Source organism: Bufo gargarizans, chromosome 2 (genome assembly GCF_014858855.1).
Source record: "Bufo gargarizans isolate SCDJY-AF-19 chromosome 2, ASM1485885v1, whole genome shotgun sequence".
Classification (NCBI taxonomy): domain Eukaryota; kingdom Metazoa; phylum Chordata; class Amphibia; order Anura; family Bufonidae; genus Bufo; species Bufo gargarizans.
This window is the reverse complement of record NC_058081.1, coordinates 612,187,639-612,215,187: the sequence shown is the minus strand read 5'-3', so window position 1 is coordinate 612,215,187 and position 27,549 is coordinate 612,187,639. Positions and strand designations below refer to the sequence as shown.

Below are 27,549 nucleotides of genomic sequence, written 5' to 3'. Positions count from 1 at the left end.
GACATTAGACCAGTGGAAATCTGTGCTTTGGTCTGAGGAGTCCAAATTTGAGCTCTTTGGTTCCAACCACCGTGTCTTTGTGCGACGCAGAAAAGGTGAACGGATGGACTCTACATGCCTGGTTCCCACCGTAAAGCATGGAGGAGGAGGTGTGATGGTGCTTTGCTGGTGACACTGTTGGGGATTTATTCAAAATTGAAGGCATACTGAACCAGCATGGCTACCACAGCATCTTGCAGCGGCATGCTATTCCATCTGGTTTGCGTTTAGTTGGACGGACCATCATTTATTTTTCAACAGGACACTGACCCCAAACACACCTCCAGGCTGTGTAAGGGCTATTTGACCATGAAGGAGAGTGATGGGGTGCTGCGCCAGATGACCTGGCCTCCACAGTCACCGGACTTGAACCCAATCGAGATGGTTTGGGGTGAGCTGGACCGCAGAGTGAAGGCAAAAGGGCCAACAAGTGCTAAGCATCTCTAGGAACTCCTTCAAGACTGTTGGAAGTCCATTTGAGGTGACTACCTCTTGAAGCTCATCAAGAGAATGCCAAGAGTGTGCAAAGCAGTAATCAAAGCAAAAGGTGGCTACTTTAAAGAACTTAGAATATGACATATTTTCAGTTGTTTCACACTTTTTTGTTATGTATATAATTCCACATGTGTTAATTCATAGTTTTGATGCCTTCAGTGTGAATCTACAATTTTCATAGTCATAAAAATAAAGAAAACTCTTTGAATGAGAAGGTGTGTCCAACCTTTTGGTCTGTACTGGATATTATATATATATATATATATATATATATATATATATATATATATATATATATATATATATATATATATATATATATACACATATACACACACACACACACACACATATACATACATACACACAAGTAATTCTCCTGCATAAAATCAACATGTTTCAACCATAAGACAGCTCTTCTTCATGGATTCATATTTCTTCATTAAATGAAGAAATAAAGAATCCTTGATTTTACTCACTGGAATCATTTGGACTTTTTTGCTGCATCTACGTTGGGTGTGAACACAGCCCGGATCCGTGCAGTGCAGGTCAGAGCACCTTTACCACTTGAGAGCTGGACTTTGTTCTACCTACTTACTATTCAGAATAGATCTCTGCATACAAGGGGGCAGAGTTACTAATCCTATAGAAGGCGTATACTTAGACCGGCCATCTAGACCTGCACCAGAGTTATCACAGGGGCTCGGGCTGGATGAGAAATATGGTGCAGGGATAGACACTTTTGTATAAAGGGCGGCCATACATAGCGGTGTATTAAACTGACAGCTATTGACTGTTATACATCTCTCCCGACTTCCCCATAGATAAAATTCTGGCGGGGGCTTATCTCCAGGGAGAACAAAAGGATTAAGCAATAATATTCACTTCACCCAAATCTTCTGTCCCCTGACATCATATGCTGGGGGAGAGTCGGGGGCTCCCCACATACATTAGACTGTTGGCCGCACTAATGTCTATGGGGGGCTTCAAAGGGGTTTTCCAAGACTTTCTAACTGATCCTCAGGAGAGGTGATCAGTATGTGATTGGAGCGGGGGAGCACACTCTGGACCTCCACGATCAGCTGTTCGATAAGGCACTCACCGCCGCCTTCTCTCTGCTTTCCCTAGGCCAGTGACAACACAGTTATCGGTCACATGGCCTCTGAGCAGCTCAGCCGCATTCAAGTGAATGGGACTGAGCTGCGATACCAAGCACAGGCGCTATTCAATGTACGGCGCTCTGCTTGGTGAGCTGTGAGAAGGCAGCAGTGCTCACAGAAGTGCTGCTGATCGGCGGGGGTCCTAGGTGTCAGACTCCCACCGATCACATACTGCTGACCTATCCTGAGAATATAAAAATCTCAGAAAAACCTTTTAAAACTATACCAATAATTGGTTGGCTTACTGTGAATAAGAATTTTAGGCCTGAATTTTGGCACAAAATGGTGCATCTTAGACCATGCTCCCTTTCAAATTAAACCACAACCTTTTCAGACTAGGCAAAGAAATTCTCTAAACCTAGATGTGCCAAATTCTGCCATTTTTTAAGTGAACTCACATTAGTAAATGTGGGACAAAGTTCTTGTATTGGAACAATAAAAACAGGGGGAGACTTATGAAAACTGGTGTAAAGGAAAACTGGTGTAGTTGCCCATAGAAAAAAATCATATTTTGGGTCCATTCACACGTCCTGTTTTTTTTCATCCTGAAAAACGGTCCGTTTTTTGCGGATCCGTTGTTCCTGAAAATGTTTCCGTATGTCATCCGTTTTTTGCGGATCCGCAAAAAACGGGAGCATGTATACATTTCAATAATCAATAAAGTTGTTTGGATTTCTTTGAAAAAAAATTGAAAAAAAAAAAAAAAAAAAAAAAAAAAATATTTGTTATGTGTTTCCAGGAACGGAATCCGCAAAAAACGGATGACATACGGAATGACATCCGAATGTCATCCGTTTTTTGCGGATCCATTGACTTTGTATTGTACCAGGATCCGATTTTTCAGGACAAGAATAGGACATGTTTTATATTTAAACGGACATGCGGAACGGAACAACGGAAACGGACAGCACACATTGTGCTGTCCGATTTTTTCCAGGACCCATTGAAAATGAATGGGTCCAGATCTGGTCCTGATCTGTTCCTGAAAAAACGGAACAGATCAGGAAAGAAAAAACGGACGTGTGAATGGACCCTTAACCTTGCATTTTCCAAAGGAAAGTTGAAAAATTAAAGGTGGAAGCTGATTGGTTGCCAGTTTTCCTTTACACCGATTTTCATAAATCTTCCCATAAGGCCTCATGCACACAACAGTTTTTTTTCACAGTCCGCAAAAACGGGGTCCGTGGGTCCGTGATCCGTGACCGTTTTTTCGTCCGTGGGTCTTCCTTGATTTTTGGAGGATCCACGGACATGAAAAAAAAAGTTGTTTTGGTGTCCGCCTGGCCGTGTGGAGCCAACGTATCCGTCCTGACTTACAATGCAAGTCAATGGGGACGGATCCGTTTGACGTTGACACAATATGGTGCAATTGCAAACGGATCAGTCCCCATTGACTTTCAATGTAAAGTCAGGAGTCCCTTTACTTTTACACTTGCGTTCATATAATGCAGACGGTGGCTCCGTTCAGAGCGGATCCGTCTGCATTATATTGTTAAAACATTTCTAAGTGTGAAAGTAGCCTCAGACGGATCCGTCCAGACTTTACATTGAAAGTCAATGGGTGACGGATCCGTTTGAAAATTGAGCCACAGTGTGTTATCTTCAAACGGATCCGTCCCTATTGACTTACATTGTAAGTCTGGACGGATCCGCTTGCCTCCGCACGGCCAGGCGGACACCCGAACATAACTTGAAGCGTCCCCATCACCATGGGAACGCCTCTATGTTAGAATATACTGTCGGATATGAGCTACATCGTGAAACTCAGATCCGACAGTATATTCTAACACAGAGGCGTTCCCATGGTGATGGGGACGCTTCAGGTTAGAATATACTGAAAAACTGTGTACATGACTGCCCCCTGCTGCTGGCAGCACCCGATCTCTTACAGGGGGCCGTGATCAGCACAATTAACTCCTCAGGTGCCGCACCTGAAGGGGTTAATTGTACTATCATATCCCCCTGTAAGAGATCAGGGCTGCCAGGCAGCAGGGGGCAGACCCCCCCCCCCCCCAGTTTGAATATCATTGGTGGCCAGTGCGGCCCCCCCCCCTCCCTCTATTGTAATAAATCGTTGGTGGCACAGTGTGCGCCCCCCATCGCCCCCCCTCCCTCCCTCTATTGTAATAAATCGTTGGTGGCACAGCGTGCGCCCACCATCGCCCCCCCCTCTATTGTAATAAATCGTTGGTGGTACAGTGTGCGCCCACCAACGCCCCCCTCCCTCTATTGTAATAAATCGTTGGTGGCACAGTGTGCGCCCACCCTCCCTCTATAGCAGTAACAACATTTGCTAAGTAACAACTATTGCTAAGTAACCATGGCAACCAGGGCTGCAGTAGCTTCCTGGTTGCCATGGTTACCGATCGGAGCCCCAGCGTTGGTGGCACAGCGTGCGCCCACCATCGCCCCCCCCTCTATTGTAATAAATCGTTGGTGGTACAGTGTGCGCCCACCAACGCCCCCCTCCCTCTATTGTAATAAATCGTTGGTGGCACAGTGTGCGCCCACCCTCCCTCTATAGCAGTAACAACATTTGCTAAGTAACAACTATTGCTAAGTAACCATGGCAACCAGGGCTGCAGTAGCTTCCTGGTTGCCATGGTTACCGATCAGGAGCCACCCAGTTACCGAACTGGGACTCCGATCGGAACGACGCTGCCACAAATGATCGGGGGGGGGGGGGGGGGAGATGGGAGGCCGCACACTGCCACCAATGTTGTTACTGCTATAGAGGGAGGGGGGGCCGATGGTGGGCGCACACTGTGCCACCAATGATTTATTACAATAGAGGGAGGGAGGGAGGGAGGGGGGGCGATGGTGGGCGCACACTGTGCCACCAACGATTTATTACAATAGAGGGAGGGAGGGGGGGGGGGGCCGCACTGGCCACCAATGATATTCAAACTGGGGGGGGGGGGGGGTCTGCCCCCTGCTGCCTGGCAGCCCTGATCTCTTACAGGGGGATATGATGGTACAATTAACCCCTTCAGGTGCGGCACCTGAGGAGTTAATTGTGCTGATCACGGCCCCCTGTAAGAGATCGGGTGCTGCCAGGCAGCAGGGGGCAGTCTTGTACACAGTTTGTAGTGTATTCTAACTAGAAGCGTCCCCATCACCATGGGAACGCCTCTGTGTTAGAATATACTGTCGGATATGAGTTTTCACGAAGTGAAAACTTAGATCTGAAAAAGCTTTTATGCAGACGGATCTTCGGATCCGTCTGTATGAAAGCAACCTACGGCCACGGGTGCCAATCTTGTGTGCATCCGTGTTCTTTCACGGACCCATTGACTTGAATGGGTCCGTGAACCGTTGTCCGTCAAAAAAATAGGACAGGTCATATTTTTTTGACGGACAGGATACACGGATCACGGCCTTGGCTGCAAAACGGTGCATTTTCCGATTTTTCCACCGACCCATTGAAAGTCAATGGGTCCGCGAAAAAAAACGGAAAACGGCACAACGGCCACAGATGCACACAACGGTCGTGTGCATGAGGCCTAAATGTGCAAATATAGCCTCTGACGGTGTCCTGGACATTCACAATAAGGGTCCATTCACACGTCCGCAAAATGGATCCGGATTCGTTCTGCAACGTTGCAGAGCGGATCTGGACCCATTCATTTTCAATGGGGTCAAAAAAGATGCGGACAGCACTCCGTGTGCTGTTCGCATCCGCACTTCCGTTCCGCAAAAAATAGAACATGTTCTATTCAGACACGGACAAGAAAAGGCTTTTCTGTTAAAGTGTGGACCGCACATGGCCAGTGTCCGTTTTTTGCGGATCAATTTTCGGACCAATAAAACACTGCCCCTTCTTGTATCATGTCACTGGTACTGTGAACCCTTCCCCTCCACAAGGAGTCTAAATATATCAGTGCCAGCACCCAACATTATTTATTAATATCTGTGCTAGAGGGCAACGATTTGTCACCCGCCAAGAGCAGCTTCTGTTATGTCAATGACCTGTCTTGTGGTATGTGACGCAGGAAGCCAAGAGAACAGAAGAGATCCTCCGCACGGAGGCAGCTGCACGGCAACTATCAGATTTTACTGATCTCTTTCCAATACCCCAGGTTACATTTTAGAACCCCTCCCCCCAATTAGAGTGACTATGGTTTCCCAGCTATACATGGAGCGATATGGCAACTGCTTCGTCCATATATTTCCAGATAAATCATTTCACTGGATGTGAGCTCTAATCGGCTTATTCAACAATGTAGAATAAAACACCAACAAAACCGCTAAAAAATATTAAATACCGGTAAATAAAATAATATTTTTTTGCTTTACAGCAGAAATATTTGGGATGAAAAAGGAAAAAGCAGTAAATTAAAACAGTAAAGTAAAATAAATTAAAGAAAACAACTACTTAAAAGTGTTTTCCAAGAATTTAATACTGATGAACTATCCTCTGGATAGATCATCAGCATCTGATCGGCGGGGGTCCAACACCCGGGACCCCCGCCGATCAGCTGTTTGAGAAGGTAGCGGCGCTGGCAGTAGCGCCGCGGCCTTCTCGCTGTTTACCGCAGGCCCAGTGACGTCATGACTAGTATCCACTGGCCTAGGCGCGGCTAAGTTCTGTTCCAGTTGATACTAGTCGTGACGTCACTGGGCCTGCAGTAAACAGTAAGAAGGCTGCGGCGCTCCTGGAGCGCCACTGCCTTCTCTAACCGCTGATTGGCAGGGGTCCCGTGTGTTGGACCCCCGCCGATCAGATGCTGATGATCTATCTAGAGGATAGATCAGTTTAAACAAACTGCAGAACCCCATGACATTTTAAACTGTTACATTTCCTAGCACACACATATATATCCACATGATCAATGCAGGGAATCATTGGCTTCTTCAGTCCCTTGCTATACATACAAGTGTCCGCGTTGAGGCCAGTGACCCGCTGCTGGGGTCACATGGATGTATGGCACACCGAAGAGGCAGAGAATTTAACTAGCGAGTTATGATTATTTATGTTAACACATTTGCTCCGGTTAGGCAGCTTTTTTAAAATATCTGACAAAACCTTCAAAGTTTTTGCCCAGGCAGCACAAGTACAGCCTCAGCATGCAGCCTTGGTAAAAGCTGTCCAGCTCGGGTTAAGTCAGAGTTATTGTTTCAGAATTTCCCAAATAAATGCCCGCTGGGCACAGTCAAGCCTGCAAGTATTTTCAAAGGGAAAGGAAGAAGTGACTATCAGACATCTCCGACAGGAGCTTCTCACCAGTGGGAACAAAGAATCAGGCGAGATGAAATCCAACATGCAGGATATCTCTTTGCCGTAGTTTTATTCCCGCCGCCTCTCGGCATGTTTGCCGTGCTGCCGCCGGAACTCCGGCCTGCCCCCATTATAATCAATGTAGTAGTCCGGGGGCACGCGTGCACTAGCGGCAGCACGGATCAGACAGGCTGTTCACCCACCGGAACAGCCTGCCGGAGTCCCTTGCCGCTAGTGTGAAACTAGCCTAAGTAGATGAATTTACTGTCCTGAAGGTTGGTTACAATGTGTCAGTGCAGGTAACATGTATCAGTCTGGAGTCCAGATTGTTAAAGGGGTTGTCTCATCTGAGACACTGGTGGCATATCCCTAGGATAGAATATGCCACTAAAGTCCTCTGGGACCTGCGCCTGTCTCTAGAACGGGGCACCTAAAGTGAATGAGAGCGAATATCAGAAGCGTTGCCACCCTCCATTCACTTCTATGGGAATTCTGAAAAAAGGCTGATGGCTGGCTCGTTCTGATGATTGGTCGTTTCCTGTGTCTAGGGAGCAGAGAATGGCGGGGAGACCCAGGAACTGTTTGCAGAGGGACGGTGGAGGATCAGTCAGCTGATTTGACCTTTTTTTCTCTTTTATAATGGATTCTGATTTTGTTTTAAGATAATATATAGCGCTATATAGGGTGGACAACTCTACTAAATAAGAACCATCATGATCAATGTTTTCACGACAGTTGTCCTCGAAAGCAGAGGTCAACAACGGATACAGCCTTCAGCACAAGGAAATATAGACCTCAGTGTGAAAAATAAACCTCCTCCTGCTCACAGTGACTGAAATAATACAGTTTTTCTGCTGTCCTGGCATTTGGATGTGAAGAATTTGACCTCTAAAAGGGAGTGTAAGGGATTGAACCTGTGAGGAGCTATGGTAGGGGGTTGGGAGGCGAGACAAAGAGTGTATTCCCCCTCCTCCTGTGGAGAGCAGCGAGATGAGATCATTCTAACTTCTGTCTTTTTTTTTTCCTCCTAAAGTTTGCCAAGTGCAGGACATTCTCCTCTATGGTGCACCCATCACAGAGGCAGCTATTTTGAATATTTAAAAGCGGTATTCCCATCACATACAATGGGAGCACAGCGCTATGATATGCCTCCATTGTCCGATAGGTGCGGGTCCCACCTCTGGGACCCGCACTTACAACGAGAACGGAGCAGGGAGAGCTGTGGCTGGAAGACCCCGAATTTCCCGGGTGTCCGTCCACCACCAAGCGCTGCTCCCATAAAACGCAATGGGAGCGCACCGCGCATGTGTGGCCCCTGCTCCCATTCATTTCTATGGGGCAGACAGACAGAAATAGCCAAGCCAGAGCTCGGTGGTCCCATAGAAATGAAATGAATAGAGGGCGGCTGCGCATGCGCAGTGCACCCTCCGTTCATTTCCCCGCTCCGTTCTCGTTGTAGGTGCGGGTCCCAGAGGTGGGACCCGCACCTTTCGGACAATGGGGGCATATCCTAGCGATATGCCCCCATTGTCTGAGATGGCAAAACCCCTTTAAAATACTGGCATTCTATTCAAAAAAGGATTGTTTTGCCTCTTAAGGTCCCCATACACAGTGTATTGTAGGCAAAACTGAGAATGGCGGGTTTAGGCAACAATCTCATGTGCGTGGGGGTCTCCCGATGCTTCCCACCAGATTATGTTGGGGAAGTGAAGGATCGGGCAAAGTGAATAATTTTCACTCACTCCTTTTGTTGTCCAAGGAGATAAGTCACCAGAGGTGTCTAGTATCAGCTTTGTCCTCTCTCCCCATTGAATACACACAGACATGCTCGGCCAAACTGAATGTGGATGTGTATTTGGGGGGGCTTGGGAAGGAGTTGGAAGAGATGGCTGTCGGCCAAACAACATGTATGGCAGCCCTTATATATAACAGTGACCATGTAACCAGTGACTGGCTGCAAAGGTCAAGAGTGTATACAGGCATGTCACCACTGCAGCCAGGTAACTGACTGGAGGGAAGCAAAGTAGCAGAAGCACTGGAGGAGGCATGGGTGCAACAGGTGCACACAAACGTATTTTCTTTCCGTGTCCGTTATGTTTTTTTTTTGCGGACTGTATATGGAACAATTCTTTTAAATGGGTCTGCAAAAAAAAACTGAAGTTACTCCGTGTGCATTCCGTTTCTGTATGCCCGTATTCATGTTCCGCAAAAAAATAGAACATGTCCTATTATTGTCCGCATTACAGACAAAGATGGTACTTACTGTTCTATTAGGGGCCAGCTGTTCCGTTCCGCAAAATACGGAATGCACACGGACGTCATACATGTTTTTTGCGGACTGCAAAATACATACTGTCGTGTGGCCTAAGGGTTTTCTTAATATGTTATAAGGTACACCCGTATGTCACAATCATGGCGGAACTGCGACAGGTGCCACTCAGCTCTAATAAAACGGTTTAGTCGGTCTGTACTGTTGATGGCCGCACAGCACCTTCAGACAGTGTGGTCCTTAGTTTAATGAGTAACAGTCCATTTAGCCACATTTTTCATTAATTCGGACAACCCCTTTGAACATTAAAGCGAACTTTTACATTTCCAATGAGAACCAAACACAAGTTTCAGCCTCAGGGGAGGATGCGAAGAGATCATTTACACGTGCGCAATACAATAAGTCCTATTCCGGCTATGACAGAGGAAGCGGCCATCTTCCTTGAACGCCTATAAATACAGGATGTTCATTTGATCCTCAGGCTTTGTTTAGGGAGATACTGGGTGGATACTTCTGGTTTTCTCTTTCTTCTTCGTGCAGCCTACATGAAAGGGACCTTGTATATCATGGCAGTAAAGCTGTGCGCATGGGGCCTGTACTGTGATACAAAGCTGTAACCACTGCCTGCGCCTCTGAATAATACCTCTTTTCGACATTATACCTAAAAGTTCTTTCTTTTCTGAAACTGTCTACCACAAATTGTCTTCATCTCCCCTAGCAACCAATCACCGCACAGCTTTCATTCTGTATAGTACGTGTGAAAAGTGAATGAGAAACAAAAAAAAAACGTTCATAAATCTGCCCCAGACCGCCATAAGAGAACACAGTATGGATCAATTGGGTCAAAGAAAAAAAAAAAAGAAAAAAAATTCTCATTGAAGGCATAGGAAAGGTATCCGCATGGATCCACACACTGCAATGCATGTCGCATTACCACCTCCTACAACTCAAAACTTGTATAGTGCGAGAATACGGCCGAAGCACCATTCGCTGTACACCTGAATTAAATCTGCTGTTCACTATTTTAGCACAGATTTAAAGAGGATCTGTCACCCCAAATGCTGTGTAAACTGTCAGCAGCATGTTATAGAGCAGGAGGAGCTGAGCAGAGTAAGATAGTTTTGTGGGAAAAGATTCAGAAAAACTTATAATTTATACATTTAAATTTCTGCTATTTCTACACTTAAAGAGCATGGTACAGCCTGGTAGGGTTGCTCATGCTGATAAAAATGGTACCCTGATTATGTTATGTACGTTGCCCCAGTGATGAGAAAATTGGATTCTTATTCGTATGCAAATAAACTTACTGGAGCACCGAGTGGCTGGCCGGAGCACAGAGTGGCTGGCCGGAGCACAGAGTGGCTGGCCGGAGCACAGAGTGGCTGGCCGGAGCACAGAGTGGCTGGCCGGAGCACAGAGTGGCTGGCCGGAGCACAGAGTGGCTGGCCGGAGCACAGAGTGGCTGGCCGGAGCACAGAGTGGCTGGCCGGAGCACAGAGTGGCTGGCCGGAGCACAGAGTGGCTGGCCGGAGCACAGAGTGGCTGGCCGGAGCACTGGGGGCACCAATTTGTTACAATCCTTAGCGTTGGTCCCTCCCCCCTTCCCCTTTGACAGGCCCAGACTTCTGGTATACACGGCGCAGGCGTAAGAAGACTGGGTCACATCAGAAGTCTTGCTGTGTCAATCCAGGGGAAAGGGGGAGGGACAGCACACGGACCCGTTGATGTTAATATGTTTAGGCCTCATTCACATTCCCTTGTCTCTGATGACCTCTGTGATGAGATGGTTCATCTGTAAAGATGTCTGTGTCCCAGAAGCCAGAAAAAGCAGTAAATGTATAAAGATTTTCTGACTCCTTTCTCACAAAATTATACATCAATCTGCTTGGCTCCTCCTGCTTTATAACATGCTGCCGGCAGACTACACTGCATTTTCTGGTGCTCTCTTTTTTAATGAGCACTTGTCAGTAAGATCAACCCTATTAGACCAGACATACTGCCCAGCAGGGATGTATCTTCTGATTAAAATGATAAAAATGATCCGATCCACATAATGCGGAACGAATACAGCCGCTATCCGTGTTTTGCAGATCTGCAATTTGCAGACTGCAAAAACGGATACGGTCATGTGAATGAGCCCTAATAGTGCATTCACAAAACCGTATGCATTTTGCGATCTGCAAAATACGGATGACGTCCTCGTTGCATCCATTTTGTTTTCGGACCCATTGTAACAATGCCTATTCTTAGGGCCTTAGGCCCCATTCACATGACTATATTTTTGCTCCTCATCCGAACTTTATATATTAATGAGTCCGTAAAAAATATTACACTGCAATGAATGAATGTAATAATGAAACCTGTTCTATGCATTAATAATAAAAATGATTCCTTCTGTAATTATTACTGAGTCACATCACACATGGCATACAACTTACTCATAGCAGTAACCAAACTGTGCAAACCTATCCAATAATTAGATCGTACACGGAGGGACACATTATAGGATCCCCACACGGGGGGGGGGGGACATACAGTCCTGATCAAAAGTTTAAGACTAGAGATGAGCGAACTTCTGTTTTAAGTTCGGCGTCTAAAGTTCGGCTTCCGGTTAGCGGAGAATCCCGATCTGGAACCGGATATGGATTCCGACTTCCGTTGTGGTCCGTGGTAGCGGAATCAATAATGGCCGATTATTGATTCCGCTACCACGGACCACAACGGAAGTCGGAATCCATATCCGGTTCCAGATCGGGATTCTCCGCTAACCGGAAGCCGAACTTTAGACGCCGAACTTAAAACAGAAGTTCGCTCATCTCTATTTAAGACCACTTGAAAAATCATATTTAGCATGGCTGGATCTTAACAAGGTTCCAAGTAGAGCTTCAACATGCAACAAGAAGAAATGGGAGTGAGACAAAACATTTTTGGGCATTCAATGCAATGAAAACAACGAATAAACTGAAACAGGATGTTTTTCAGCTGATCAAAAGTTTAGGACCACACCTCCAAAAAAAAAACAAAAAAAAAACAAAACAAAAAAAACTAAACCACCCCAAAACAGAAATCCAACTTCCAAACATGAACTCAGTAATGAGTAGCTCCGCCGTTATTGTTTATCACTTCCAAAATTCGTTTCGGCATGCTTGATGCAAGCGTTTCCATGAGGTGAGTGGGAACATTTCTCCAAGTGGTGAAGACGGCCGCACGAAGGCCATCTACTGTCTGAAACTGTTGTCCATTTTTTGTAAATTTCCCTTGCCACCCATCCCCAAAGGTTCTCAATTGGATTTAGATCAGGGAAACACGCAGGATGGGCCTGTTGAAAAACCCAGTCGTTACCACACAGACGAGGGCACTCAGTCATGAGGAATGCTCTCTGCAACATCTGGACATAGCCAGCGGCTGTTTGACGCCCCTGCACTTCCTGAAGCTCCTGTGTTCCACAGAAGGAAAAAGCACCCCAGACCATTATGGCCCCACCTCCACTGTGGCGCGTAGAAAACATCTCAGGTGGGATCTGCTTGTCATGCCAGTGACGTTGGAAACCATCAGGACCATCAAGGTTAAATTTTTTCTCTTTAGAGAATAAAACTTTCTTCCACCTTTGAATGTCCCATGTTTGGTGCTCTCTTGCAAAGTCCAAACGAGCAGTTCTGTGGCGTTCAAGGAGACGAGGTCTTTGAAGACGTATTTAGTTTTTGAAGCCCTTCAGTCTCAGATGCCGTCTGATAGTTATGGGGCTGCAGTCAGCACCAGTAAGGGCCTTAATTTGGGTCGAGGATCATCCAGTGTCTTGACGGACAGCCAATTGGATCCTCCGGCTCAGTGCTGAAGAATTTTTGTTGGGGTCTTCCGCTTGACTTTTTTGTTCCATAACCCTCAGGATCATTTAAGAAATTCCAGATGACTGTCTTACTGCGTCCCACCTCAGCAGCGATGGCGCGCTGTGAGAGACCATGCTTATGCAGTTCAACAACCCGACTACGATAAAAAAGGGAGAGTTTTTTGTCTTTGCCATCACAACGTGTGACTATCTGACAGACAATCACAATGAATCCACATCTTTGCACAGATTTGGCCTTTTAAAAAGGCATGTGGTCCTAAAATTTGGATCAGCTGAAAAACAATTTAATCGTTATTTTCAATTAATTGAATGCTCAAAAAATGTTTTGTCTCACTCTCATTTCTTCTTGTTGCATGTTGAAGCTCTACTTGGAACCTTGTTAAGATCCAACAATGTAAAATATGATTTTTTGCTATTTTTCAAGTGGTCTTAAACTTTTGATCAGGACTGTATTATAGGATTCCCCACGGGGGGGGGGGGCACATTATGAATCTTCTCTTATTAAGGGCTCGTTCACACGAACATGTGCTGCCCGTTGCCATATTGCGGGCACCGTTCTGTGGCCATTCCGCAATCACGGATGTGGACCCATTCATTTCAATAGGTCCACAAATCCAGAGATGCGGAATGGTGCGGAACAGAAGAACGGAACGGAACACTACGGAGTGCTTTCTGGGGTTCTGTTCCGTGCTTCCGCACCACGAAAAGATAGAACTTGCTCTATCTTTTTGCAGAACGCAAGGATCGCGGACCCATTCAAGTGAATGGGTCTGCGATCCCCATGCGCCTGCCCCACGGACGGTGCCCGTGCATTGCGGACCGCAATTTTTGGTCTACAGCACGGGCTCCACACGTTCGTGTGAAAGAGCCCTAAGACCCAGTGAGGCTCTGGGCTTCATAGCAAGTGAAGATCATGGTGCCAGATCAGCATTTCACACAGCGATTTCTACACAGTACCATTAATATGACCACCAGCTAATATCCAGAGTCACCAGACAGCAGCCAGACGGGTCTGGGAGTGACCCAGTAAGGTCCTGGTAGGTATCACAGGTATCTGGAGCCATGCTGACTGCAGTGCATCCCACAGCTGCTGGAGGGTGCGTGGCGCAGGATCCATAGGGTGAACATGAAGATTGAGGTGGTAGCACAGATGCCCAACTGGGTTCAAGTCTAGGGAATTAGGATAGTAGGGTAGTACTTGGAAGTCTTGGTCATGCTCTTCCAACTAATGTCAGACATTTCTATCCGTGTGACACGTCGCATTGTCTTGCTGAAAGATCCCATCTGCCCTAGGGAAGTCATGCACGTATGGGTGTATGTGATCTGCAAGGATGGATTCATACCCAAATCAGTTGAGAGTGCTTTCACATAGATGAGTGGGTCCAGAGAATGCCACAAAAACATTCCCAGACCATAACGCTGCCATCACCAGCTTGTGTTCTACCAGAAATGGTTGCAGGTGTTCTCTGATGTTTTTCTACTGACACGCCAATGTCCATCTGTATAATGAAACGTGACTCATAGGAGGAGAAGACAACCCTTTGTCAATTCAGATACCACCCAAAAATTTAAGCCTTTTATGCTGATGCAACTTTGTCAGCAGACGTACAGTGACCATCCATCTGCTTTGGAGCCTCATACACAATAGGGTTCTCCGAACTGTTGTGTTTTAGACACACGTCTGGTAGCCTCCTGGTTACCGCACCTTTGTAACCGTCGTTCCCTCACACCAGTGGCACGTGGTGCTCCTGAGTTTCCACGTAGCTTATTCACAATGGTACCATTTGTCCATTCACGATACACTGTCACCGCAGCAGCACGAGAACTGGTCCCAAACTGCGCAGTTTCAGAAATACTGTCACCCTTGTCCCAAAAGCCAATAATCATCCCTTTTTGCAACTGATAGATCGCCCCTTTTACCCATGACAGCAACGAGGGATATGTGTGCAGACAGCACCCACCACCAAGCCAGCTCACCAGACGGGACTTCCTTCATGATCTACGTGCTAACATCAAAATATAATGTGACTTGACTGTGTAAATCACAGTGGTCACATAGCGTGCTCCACGTGTGACTCACCCATGCCACTTCTCACTGAACCCTCGCATACGTTCCATCAGTATAAAACCTCATTCACACAGCCATGATGTGCCCATATTTCAGTGTTTATGCCAGGACTGCAAGTCCTGGTCTGATCACAACTAAAAGAGTCATAGATCACGATTTTACTATTCATTGGAGGCAATAGACCTGCAACTATGCACTGTCTGAAGGAGGCCTACAGTTGGTATCAAAAGACCAGGAGCCTCCAAGACTGAAGTTGGGTCACCGTTAGAATCCTATTGTGACCTAAGTTTGTTTCACTAGAACCCCAGACGTTCCAGGTCTAGTGGCCCTAAACTTGACTCTAGAACGAGTGTGTATTCCAGCCTAAGGGCTCATGCACACGACCGTATGCCCTGAGAGATATACGGACCGTGAGCGGGCCATATGTCCTGGAGCGGCATAGATCGGGCGCACAGCATCATAGATTACAATGATGCTGTGCACGTTGGGTCACCCGCGGGACTATTGTCCCGCACTCATAAGATCATGTGAGTGCGGGACAATAGGGGTGGCCTGACGTCCAGAGCATCATTGTAATATATGATGCTGCGCGCTCCCGTGCGCACGATGATTGCCGCTCCGGGACCGTATATATCTCGGAGGGCATACAGTCGTGTGCAAGAGGCCTAACAGTTCTCATATAGCAGCCGCATGATAGGGAGACAAATTCCACACTGATATCCCACATGCTGGGTATGAATGCAAATGAATGATGGGAATTTCACATGTGTACATATTAATACAGAGTAACACTCCGGCGATGTGACAGCAGACTGATGAGGAATGCGCAGAGGGACAGCTCCCACCACAACCACATGAGGCACCCGGCCTGGAATTATTCAGCCTAAGGCCCCACTAATATTTGTGGTCCACATCCGATCTGCATTTCTTACATTATTGGATGCAGACCCATTCAGCTCAATAGGGCCGCAAAAGATGCGGACAACACCCCATGTACTGTCCGAATCTATATGTCCGTTCCTTGGGTCCCGCAAATAAAAATAAAATAGAACATGCCCTATTCTGGTCAATTTTGCGGACAAAAATAGGCATTCGTTACATAGCGAGGGCCCTGCAGAATGTGGGATGCATACAGCCAGTATCCGTGTTTTGTGGATCCATGATTTCCGGCCTGCAAGATGGATATAGTCGTGTGAATAGCCCTAAGGGTACACCGCCAAAATAGCAACCACTGAACCTGGACTATCCCCCTCAGCAGCTTCCAATTAGTACTGTAGTACCATGCAGACTAATAGTCAGAGAAGGCAATCACGTTTCTTCTTTTATTTCCTAATCTGCTTTAGAAGAATGAAAGCTGTAATCTGATTGGTTGCTGTATTCCTATCCTTCCACAATATTTTGCTACCAATGTAACAACCTGAGATGTAACCTTTTACATAGTACACTGCATTATAAACAGATGTAGTAGGGCCGAGTTTGTCATAGCTCAAGGGAAAAAACACAATAATTACCTGGGAGGGTTTAAATGGGAGGGCAGATAAAAATTAAAGCATTGTGAATTCAGCTCTGCTATCTCAGCATCCCAAGATGAGCAATCAGAAGGAAAGAACACGTCAGTTCCCAAACCGCTTGGCTCTACACCGCCAATCAATGACGAGGCGGTTGAATCACGGGCCACGTCATGTGATGGTTTTTAGCCGGCACCGGTAATCAGAAATCCTGTCTTAATAACTCAGTCTGTGCTGGGAACATTCATCTTCTGCAATTCCTGCACGTCAGGTTCCCCTTTCCGTCATCCTGTCTCCATAGAAACCGGCTCCGGCGGGCAGTGACATCATAAGAAAGAACTGGGAGAGATACAAGCCGCAGTGGTGAAGTGCGCGAGGGGAATCGCTTGTGTCACCAGCAGCACTGAGCAGGTGCCGGAATACGTTTCATATGCAAAGTGACCCTTGACTGCAAATCTGCGCTCATCAGCAGCGATCAAACAGGGCCCAAGTCAGAGTCAATACACTGTGGTCGTCAGAATAACCTATAGACTCACCAAGATGTAGCAGAGCCAAGTTTGTCCGATGCAGCAGGAGTCACTTGTGGACAGTAATAATAATAATAATAATATTTACAAAGATAAAGCAGAACGGAGTGTGTTTGATAAAGCAGGGCAGAGTTGGCATTTGGCACAAATATCATATTTTGCCACAGGGGTGGGCTGCAAACTTAAAATGGCCCTGGAAGAAAAAAAAAAAAAAGTGGCCCCATGTTGTAATGGCACCTGGGCCGCGGTGTGCACGCAGCCAGTAACCGTGTTTTGTGGATTCGCGGTTTGCGGACCGCAAAACACTTGTTGTCGTGAGCAAGAGGCCTATGCTTTAGGTCTAGTGGCCTGTAGGCTATAAGGGTGAAAGGCGGGGAAGGGAGTCATTGGCTCGCCGAGGACCTCAGGAGGACACTTGTGGCCTCCCACCAATTACATAAATACCTGACGCTCCCAGCGTTACGCCGGTGGCCATGAGAAGGGCTTTGGTAGTCCCCTGGAGGGTCTATGGTGTCGGACCTGTTGTGTCTCTACACAATGAGCCGAGCCATAAATGAAGGCGAAGCTATGCATTATCGTAGAACAGTCATCCAAACCACTGAGAGTTAAATAAAATGCCAAGCACAGTTCTGCAGTACAGTACACCTTGCATACAGATGTAGCAGAGCCAGTGTGGTAAACCAGTAGAACTAGCTGCAGTCCTATATGATACCACATATGATGTATTCATTTCCCATGCCAGTATATGGAGAAAGTGGCCCCTCCTATCATGAAGAGCTGTGCCAAGTGGCTGACCCAGCTCTGCTACATCTGTAAGCCAAACAGTGACTATAAAAAGCACAGCGAGTGCTAATACACCGATTAATACGCAGTGGAAATCAGAAATAGGACAGCCATAATGGCCTCCACTGACAGCACCCCCCCTAAGCAGTCTATATGGTATATACAGCCCACCATAACATTGTGAGGACACTTCCAGATTCATGACCCCTCCCAGATCCTCACCTTCATCCCCTGCACGGGGCCACATCTGCCGCACATTCATCCCCTGCTTTATTGATAGGCCGCGGACACGTCAGCGGCACAGCGGGTAATAATGTGAACAGGAGCGGATATTTAGCATGGATGCAGGAAGGCCAGGGCCACGCACAGAGCTGCCATCTTGGGTTCTCACTTAATATGGCTGCTGGAGCTGATGAATCCAGGCCAGCAGACATCTGTAAAGCTCATATGGCTGGAGAACACAGGCGGCTCAGATGTCTGCTGATGGTGGAATAAAATATGGATTTGGGGAGGGTGGAAGGAATAGCAAGCAGGCGACGTATGCAGAAAATGCAAGGGAGCAGTAGGGGCACCTCAGATAGAAATCCATCACAGCTAGCAATGGGCTGATACATGGCTGAGGATATCCTCCTGACTCAGCGGTGAGGGGGTTAATACATCCATGTAATATACTCATGACTAGGTCACGAAACGATAAACGTGCCCCCACCCCCCCAATATTCATAATGCATCATGATGACGATAATACATTAATAGTCATAAAATGGTTAATATATCAATAAGTGACCAACTCCCCGTCCTCCAAAAATAACACCCTGTAATTCTTACGTTCTAGCCAATGAAGGGGTTAATCTGTCACTAAAGATCTACTGCGGCGTACTCAGTGAAAGGGTTAACATCTCCCAAGGAAAATGCAGACTCCCTGAGATGTGCCCGCATCCTCCGCAGTACAGAGGAGCAGCTGACGCCCTGTTGTGTCCTGCCTAGGCCCCCATCATGTGGACATCACCCCCAATACAGAACACATGGAGGAGCAGCTCTGCAGGAGAGGAGGGGGGTTAAGGGGTTAAATGGGAGAGAAAAATACGGTATGAGGTCATCAGCAGCGGTGACATCAGTGTCATCCACACTGGATACAGTAACCATGTATCACTGATACATTGTAACACTGTGACATCCAGGAAGGTCTCTCTGCACGCACAGGGCAGTATAATGAAACTTATGCCAAACACACAGACTGTAATATCACTATCGCGACATAAAACAATTATCCTGACATAGAGGTGACAGCCTCCCCTCCGGGATCAGCTGCTGCCCTGCAATGACGTCACCTTATGTCACCCTGTTGTGCTCCAGTCAGCATGCCACACCCCAACCACTCTCCCGATTCTCCTCGGCGATAGGACGAGCTGTCGCGACTTACCGTGCGCTGGAACAGTCATCCAATGGAAGGGCGCCCCGCCATGAAGGTACGGAGGGGCACCTGGAGGACTGAGGCCGGGGATACGTTGTAGCGTGAGGATTCCCTGTCCCTCCCGGGGCCCGATGTTTCCTCCTAAGTTGTCTAGCTCTAACTGAGGCCCCTATGCCGCACGAAGCCAGAGCCGGGACAACGTCATGCGTCACATGACTGACAGGAACTGCAGCCAATAGTTGAGCGCCGTACAAAGACCACAGCTAATCAGCTTTAGAGAAGAGGAAGGGGGGGGCGTAGCGTTAGTGATGACGTCAATGGCTGCGGAGGACGAGGATGCGTCTAAATGCGGCCCCCTAGCGGTGAGCCTGAGCAGTACAGGAGAGCTGCAGCATCAGCACCAGTTTGTTCAAAGCAGAGGAGGCCTCAGAGGCAGGGAAAGCCTTTAGAGAGGAGCCAGGAGGAAGAGACCATTATGTCATGTGTCACTGCTTCATGGGGAGAGCTGCACATGACTAGGCAGCTACCATAGTGGAGCAGCCCAGGAAATAGCTCCTCAGTGCAGTGGAACAGCCCAGGCCCAGGCTGCAAGGTGCAGGGAACACAACCGCCTGCCCTGTGCCGACATATGGTCAAATTGGAAAACCCTACATATGAGATATACTGTATATGTCTACGACTGAGTATCCTGAACTGCACGAATAATGCCAGCACATCCCGGTATTGGAAAAAGCCAGCTATTTTTAAGGAATGTGAGGGAAATTTGTGAGCCATTGGCAGCTCTGTGTACCCGTCTGTGAACAGGTGCCATGCAATAAGTCATTGCCCCAAGGATAACCTGATGTCTTAGTATTTCCAGGGACAAGGCAGAGATTTTTCATGCATGGCAACTTTTTATCTATGGGTACAATGCAATGCTGCCAGGTAGGGCTGCAGGTAAAGGATGTCATGGAGTAGTGTATGAGGGTGTCCGCGGTCAGTGGCATAACTATAGAGGGCACAGTGGTTGCCTTTGGGACCAGGCCCTGAAGCCAGTGGTGCACCTGCGCCACTCCTGTGAAGCAGGGATAGAGAAGCTGTTGTACAGGCAGCAGCACGAAGGGAGGCGAAACAGAAGAGAAAGAGCCTATCCACCAGTAGGGCGCCCTAGTGATATAGGTGATAACGGATAATTATTTACTACATGGTGCATCAACCTTCTGGTGCCTTCACATGCGGAAGATTTTTTTGTGTGGAACATTTCTGCTAATTAAAATCAGTTCCATTCATCTGAATGAGGTTGTTTTGGCTGGAAACACATGGATTCTACAAGCACCTTTTAAATTAAAGAGTTGCTTTTCAGTTTCAGAAAATCTGCAGCATATGAAGGCACCTTTCCTCTCGATCTCACCCACCAGCAGGTATCTGAGTCCTCTGGGGACTCTTGAGTGCTTGTTGCTACACGTTCCTAAGTGTATTTTCATAATCATGGGATTAACATTTTTTGATGGGATTTCTGTAACTGTGGAAAAAAAAGGAACATTCTTACCATGTTTACAAAATTTGTGGCGAAAATGCGATGTTTTTTTACTGCAGTTATGAAATTAGTGGCAAGAACTCGTAGCCTAAAGTTAGGCTACTTTCACACTCGCCTTTGGTGTGGATCCTTTTCGATAATACAATCGCATTCATCCGTTCAGAACGCATCCGCTTGTATTATCTTTAACATTGCCAAAACGGATCCGTCTTGAACACCATTGAAAGTCAATGGGGGTGGGGGGCGGATCCGTTTTCTATTGTGCCATGTTGTGTCAGTGAAAATGGATCCGTCCCCATTGACTTACATTGTGTGTCAGGATGGATCAGTTTGCCTCCGCATCGTCAGGCGGACACCAAAACGGATCTCACAAACGGAAACCAAAACGCCAGTGTGAAAGTAGCCTTACGTTCATCTGTTCAAAAAAAATTCACATGAAGCTCAGTGGAACCTGAAGATTTTCAAATACGCAAAACACTTTTCATGTGGCAGGTTTTGGCAGCGGATTTCACAGTTTGCATTTTCTACAAATCTGTTTGCGTGTAAGATTTTGCCGATTTTGCCACATATTCACAGCGTAATTACTGCTGAGCAAAATCCACTGTGCTGCGTCTAAGCTCACCCCAAGTGCTCCAGACATCATTACATATAGGCTACCTGCACACGATGCTGATTATTTGCAGCTTTTCAGCGCAGATTTTGTGCGGAAAAACTACAGCGTAATACAGTAACAGAAAAGTGTATGAGAATAGACAAATCTCATGAACACTTTGCTTTTTTCATAGATGCAGAAATTGACCTGCTGTGCAGATTTTGAAATCCGCAGCATGTCAATTGTGGTTGCATTTTTCTTGCGGAAAATATGCATCAAATCTACACCAAAAACCGCATTAAAAAAACGCACTTAAAGGCTACATGCACACGACCGTGCTGTTTTTTGCGGTCCGCAAACCGCAGATCTGCCAAAAACGGAAGGCGTCCGTGTTGCCTTCCGCAATTTGCGGAACAGAACAAGCGCCGGCAATATAAATGCCTATTCTTGTCCGCAAATCGCGGACAAAAATAGGACATGTTATTATTATTTTTTAGGTGCCACGGAACGGAGCCACGGATGCGGACAGGACACGGAGTGCTGTCCGCATCTTTGCGGCTCCATTGAAATGAATGGGTCCGCATCCAAGCCGCTAAAACAGCTGCTCGGATGCGGACAAAAACAACGGCCGTGTGCATGAGGCCAAACTGTGATAAATGGTGTGGTTTTGGTGCAGGTTTCATGAGGATTTTCTGCACATAAGTCTGCACCGTGCTCACCCATATGGGTTGAATACTATATGTCAACAAAAGGACTGGTAAGTGAGGCAGATCCTTTTGCTTGGATGTAATTCAGTTTGATGGGTATATGAGTATCATTTCAGTACTGCATGGAGATATACACTTATTGAAAAATATATATATATATAACTCATCCAGATAGAAATGTGGGATTGCCGCAAAACATGTCATGCACTTATGCCTCAGGGAGATATGTGATTACAGGTGTGGTCTGAATAGACAATAGGTCTTGCCACAAGAGGGTGTAAAAGTGCTTTCCTCACTGCCCTTTAAAAAAAGCTCTCAGACGCTACTTTTGGGTAGTGTACCTCTTGGTGAGAGATTGTTGACTACTAGACATGTCTCTATGACACACTCAATGACATTTTGCCCAGTTGACAGACTCAGGCCTCATGCACACGACCGTTCTGTTTTTCGCGGTCTGCAAAACCGCGGATCCGCAAAAAACGGAAGCCGCCCGTGTGCCTTCCGCAATTTTCAGAACGGAATGGGCGGCCCATTGTAGACATGACAATTCTTGTCCGCAAAACGGACAAGAATAGGACATGCTATAATTTTTGGGCGGGGCCTCAGAACAGAGCAATGGATGCTGACAGCACACGGAGTGCAGTCCGCATCTTTTGCGGCCCTATTGAAGTGAATCGGTCCGCACCCGAGCCGCAAAAACTGCGGCTCGGATGCGGACCCCAAAAAACGGTCATGTGCATGAGGCCTTAGACTGAGCAAAGCTGTATGGTTGTTTTTCGACTAATTGTTCACCATCTAAGCCATTCTGACCTAGTTCTTAGGAGGTGCTGGGAGCACCGCTACCTCTTGGTTAAGTCTCAGTATAGTTGGCAGCTGACCCACTGAGGTTTTGGACTCTGGTGCAAGCACCAGAAGCTCTACACGCAGAAAACGCACCAAAACCACAGGAGCGGTCAGAGTAGTCACTTATACCAATTATGTGGTTTTTAGCAGAACTTGACTGTAGGAAACTTGGCTGGATGGCTGAGACACAGGGAAACGGCACCACAATCACAGAAGCAGTCTAGACAGTCTCTAGTAATGGGACTGCAGAAAATGTCAACACAAAACTGGAGACACTAGGAGAGCTTACAGCGGTATAATGGTGGATGCAGGAACAAGCAGGCAGAAACTAAACTGTAGCACAGGCCGACAAACTAGGAGAATTTAAACTTAAAGCTGAACTGTGAGATCAGGAGCAGTGATGGCCAGTTCACATTGTTCGCCCGCGAACATATGCGAGCTGCCATCTTTTTTCACAAGTCCGGCGAGGCACAGGTAAGCCCTTACCTCTGCCTGTGCCGCGAGTCGGTCTGAAAACAAATGTGGTCACCGGGAGCAGGCAGTTCCGAGAACAGCCCGGTGACCACATTTGTTTCAGACCGGCTCGTGGCACAGGAACAGGTAAGGGCTTACCTGTGCATCACCGGACTTGTGAGTTAAAATGGCAGCCCGCATATGTTCGCGGGCGAACAATGTGAACTGGCCATCACTGCTCAGCTGTTCTATTCCTGTTTGCTGTGATCTGACTAATGGAGCGCCGAGTCCTGAACCATCAGGTTCTGATCCAGAGACTAGGCACTCTTTTTAACCCCTTAGGGACCGGGCTCATTTTTACCTTGAGGACTAGGCCATTTTTTGCAAATCTGACCAGTGTCACTTTAAGTGGTGATAACTTTAAAACGCTTCGACTTATCCAGGCCATTCTGATATTCTTTTTTCGTCACATATTGTACTTCATGACACTGGTAAAATGAAGTAAAAAAATTTCATTTTTATTTATAAAAAAAATACCAAATTTACCAAAAATGTGTAAAAAATTTCTAATTTCCAAGTTTCAATTTCTCTACTTCTATGACACATAGTAATACCTACAAAAATAGTTGTTACTTTACATTCCCCATATGTCTACTTCATGTTTGGATCATTTTGGGAATGACATTTTATTTTTTGGGGATGTAACGAGACTTTGAAGTTTAGAAGCAAATCTTGATTGAAGTCACTTTGTGAGGCTTACATAATAGAAACCACCCAAAAATTACCCCATTCTAGAAACTACACCCCTCAAGGTATTTAAAACTGATTTTACAAACTTTATTAACCCTTTAGGTGTTCCACAAGAATCAATGGAAAATAGAGATACCATTTCAAAATTTCCCTTTTTTGGCAGATTTTCCATTTTAATATTTTTTTTCCAGTTACAAAGCAAGGGTTAACAGCCAAACAAAACTCAATATTTATGGCTCTGATTCTGTAGTTTAAAGAAACACCCCATATGTGGTCGTAAACCGCTGTACGGCAGGGCGCAGAAGGAAAGGAATGCCATACCGTTTTTGGAAGGCAAATTTTGCTGGACTGTTTTTTTGACACCATGTCCCATTTGAAGCCCCCCTGATGCACCCCTAGAATAGAAATTCCAAAAAGGTGACTCCATTTTAGAAACTACAGGATAGGGTGGCAGTTTTGTTGGTACTAGTTTAGGGTACATTTTTGACTTTTGGTTGCTCTATATTACACTTTGTGTGAGGCAAGGTAACAAGAAATAGCTGTTTTGGCACCGTTAAATTTTTTTGTTATTTACAACATTCATCTGACAGGTTAGATCATGTGGTATTTTTATAGACTAGGTTGTCACGGACGCGGCGATACCTAATATGTTTTTTTTTTTTATTTATGTAAGTTTTACACAATGATTTCATTTTTGAAACAAAAAAAATCATGTTTTAGTGTGTCCATTGTCTGAGAGCCAAAGTTTTTTCAGCTTTTGGGCGATTATCTTGGGTAGGGTATGGTTTTTGTAGGATGAGATGACTGTTTGATTGGCACTATTTTGGGGTGAATATGACTTTTTGATCGCTTGCTATTACACTTTTTGTGATGTAAGGTGACAAAAAATGGGTTATTTAGCACATTTTTTTTATTTATTTTTTTACGGTGTTCATCTGAGCAGTTAGGTCATGTGATATTTTTATAGAGGCGTCGATACAGACGCGGCGATACCTAATATGTATACTTTTTTTTATTTTTGTAAGTTTTACACAATACTATAATATCATTTTTGAAACAAAAAAAAATTATGTTTTAGTGTCTCCACATTCTGAGAGCCATAGTTTTTTCAGGTTTTGGGCGATTATCTTAGGTAGGGTCTAATTTTTTGCGGGATGAGATGACGATTTGATTGGCACTATTTTGGGGTGCATATGACTTTTTGATCGCTTGCTATTACACTTTTTGTGAAGTAAGGTGACAAAAAAATTGTTTATTTAGCACAGTTTTTATTTTTTATGGTGTTCATCTGAGGGGTTAGGTCATGTGATATTTTTATAGAGCCGGTCGATACAGACGCGGCGATACCTAATATGTATACTTTTTTTATTTATGTATGTTTTACACAATAATATCATTTTTTAAACAAAAAAAATCATGTTTTAGTGTCTCCATATTCTGAGAGCCATAGTTTTTTCAGTTTTTAGCGATTATCTTGGCTAGGGTCTCATTTTTTGCGGGATGAAATGACGATTTTATTGGCACTATTTTGGGGTGCATATGACTTTTTGATCGCTTGCTATTACACATTTTGTGATGTAAGATGACAAAAAATTGTTTCTTTAGCACAGTACCGGTACGTCATGTGTCCTAAAGAGGTTAAATCCTCTGCTGGCAATACACCCTTTCCAGTTATAGGTTTTACTCTCTAGTTGTGCTCCCTTTTCCGTTCTGTGCGTATTTGGACTTATTGCCTTTGACCACTTACTGTCTCGTGATTTGGTACTGTGATTCCTGTCTTGTTCTGACTTCGGCTTGGCTATTCTGACTACCCTCTGATTTGGTACTGTATCGTCCGCCCAGTTCTGACTCATTTCCGTACGACGTTTCTGTGTTTTTTTCTGTGTGTGTTTGTCTTGCACTTAGTAGGTGAGGGAATGTCGACCAGTTGTGGACTTGCCACCTAGGACTTACACTGCAAGTAGGCAGTGAAAGCGGGCTGGGTTCCAGTTAGGCCTCACTGTCTGTGTGTTCCTGCTTATGATGCTGACATTTTAAGACCCTTTCACTTTTTCACATTTTGTTATGTTGTGGCCTTGTGCTAAAATAAAAAAAATAAAAATCAAGTTTTAGCCCATCTGTCTGCACTTAATACCCCAACATAAGAAAGTGAAAACAGAATTTTAGAAGTTTTTGCAAATTTATTAAAAAGGAAAAAAATTTTTTAGCATTAACATATGTATTCAGACCCTTTGCTGTGACACTTGGAGCTCGGACTCGGAGCTACTGTAAATTTCAGTTTAGGTGTACAGACTGCAAGAGGATGTGCCTAATTTATGACAAGGTCTATGCCTCATCATAAATTTGGTGCATCCTCCAGATGCGAAGGGGATATCATAGACCAGAGTAAAACACTCGGCTATTATAAATTCCCTTCTGGATTTTCAAAAAGGCCAATTTCCATGGTTTGAGGGTTTGAGATCTGCTTTTCAGGGCATAAACTGGGAGGAGCTACTGTCACACAATAATACAGATAAGAGAGCTTTAACCCCTTCAAGCGACAGCCAGTTTGGACCAAATGCCGGAGCCCCATTTTTCAAACCTTATATGTGTCAGTTTATCTTGTAATAACTTTGGAACGCTTTTACTTATCAAAGCCATTCTGAGAATGTTTTCTCGTGACACATCATACTTCATGTTATTGGCGAATTTGAGTTGATATTTTTTATCTTTATGCATTAAAAAAATCCAAAATTTGTAGAAAATTTGGAAATATTCGCCATTAGAATTTCTCTACTTTTAAGACGGATAGTGATACTTCATAAAATAATTATTACTTTACCTTCCTCATATGTCTACTTTATGTTGGCATCATTTTGTAAATGTAATTTTATTTTTTTAGGAAGTTAGAAGGCTTAGAAGTTTAGAAGCAAATTTCCAAAACCGATTTTTTTAAGGACCAGTTCAGTTATAGAGTCATGTTGTGGGACTTACATAGTGGAAACCACCCATAAATGACCCCATTTTAGAAACTACACCCCTCAAGTTATTAAAAACTGATTATACAAACTTTAGGTGTTCCACAAGAATTAACACACATTGGAGGGGAAATTTTAAAATTTCATTTTTTTTGTGTGCAGATTTTCTATTTAAATACAATTTTCCTGTAACACAGCAAGGGTTAACAGCCAAAGAAACCTTAATATTTATTACCCTGATTCTGAAGTTTACAGAAACACCCCATATGTGGTCGTAACTTGCTGTATGGGCACACGGCAGGGTGCAGAGGGAAAGGAGCAGCATATTGTTTACGGAGGGAAGATTTTGCTGGAATAGTTTTTAGGAGCCATGTCACATTTGAAGAGACCCTGAGGTAATCCT

General features: G+C 45.4%; 1 protein-coding gene across 15 annotated transcripts in view; it reads right to left on the bottom strand.

The window, feature by feature from the left end:
• Positions 1-19,508, bottom strand: part of KIF1B (kinesin family member 1B) — a 150,191-nt gene extending 130,683 nt beyond the window's left edge. For all 15 annotated transcript variants that reach the window (XM_044282048.1, XM_044282059.1, XM_044282052.1 and 12 more), the window contains exon 1: positions 19,338-19,508. The gene's annotated coding sequence lies outside the window, so the exon portion shown is untranslated. The remainder of the gene's footprint in view (positions 1-19,337) is intronic.
• Positions 19,509-27,549: the final 8,041 nt, after the last annotated feature.